Consider the following 1113-nt stretch of genomic DNA (forward strand, 5'->3'; position numbering starts at 1 on the left):
GTCTAGGATGGCAGCCTCCTCCGCCTCCGGCTCCGCCTCGTCCGCCGAGCTGTCGGCCGCGCCGTCTCCGAGGGTCCCGCCGGGCAGCACGCCACCAGGGTACCCGCCGTCGCGCGGCATGTACCCCTCCCTAGCCTACAGTGAATACGCCAACCTCAGGGCGGGAGCTCTGTGTGATGTGCAGTGTCTTCAGAGACGGCGGAGGCGGAGACCGCGGGAGACAGCCTCATGCGGCCGAATACAGTTGGAGTACGTACCCGCCCCCCCCCCCCTCGGGCGCTACTTAAAAGACGAGACTGCGTCTTCCGCCTCTAGACTCCCTCGCCACCCTCGTCGGCGCGCCTCCCCGGCTCTGCGCGAGTGCGGCCGGCACGGGACCAGCGGCCGGTGGCGCCTGCTGTGCGAGTGCGCCGATTGACCCGCGGGTCATCTCGCGTCATCTCGGGTCATCTCGGGTCATCTCGGTGTCATCTCGGGTAAGCTCGGGTCATCTCGGGTCATCTCGGTGTCATCTCGGGTCATCTCGGGTCATCTCGGTGTCATCTCGGTGTCATCTCGGTGTATCTCGGGGTCATCTCACGCGCTCGCCGAGTGGGGCGGGGAGCAATCTTGGCCAATCTCGGCCAATCTCGGGTAATCTCGGGTAATCTCGCGCCTCGCGCGAACAGAGGTACACCTCGAGAGGAGACGTCGCCGCCGTGCCGTCGCACGCCGCCGCCTTTTCCGCCGCCTTTTCCGCCGCCTTTGCCGCCGCCTCCGCCTCGTCCGCCGCCGCCTCCGCCGCCGCCTCCCCCGCCGCCGCCGCTGCCGCGTCCTTTTCAGCCGGAAATGGCTCCGCGGAGTCGGCGGAAGGAGCGGCGCCGGCGGCAGAGGGAGCGGCGGAGGGGGCGGCGGAGGGAGCGGCGGAGGGGGGGGCGGAGGGTAAAGCGGCGGGGGCCCCGCCGATGGTGGCGGCAAGAGAGGCACGCTTTCCAAGGGCCGCGTCGAGGGTGGCGGCGAGCGGGGCGGTGGGGGGGGCGGCAGCGGCGGCTGCAGCGGCGGCGGCGGTGGCCGCCGCCCCCGCGGCTGCGGCGGCGGCCCGCGCGGCGAGGGCGGTGGCGGCGGGGGTAGAGG

This window comes from Emiliania huxleyi (assembly GCF_000372725.1).
Source record: "Emiliania huxleyi CCMP1516 chromosome Unknown EMIHUscaffold_178, whole genome shotgun sequence".
NCBI classification, from domain to species: Eukaryota; Haptophyta; order Isochrysidales; family Noelaerhabdaceae; genus Emiliania; species Emiliania huxleyi.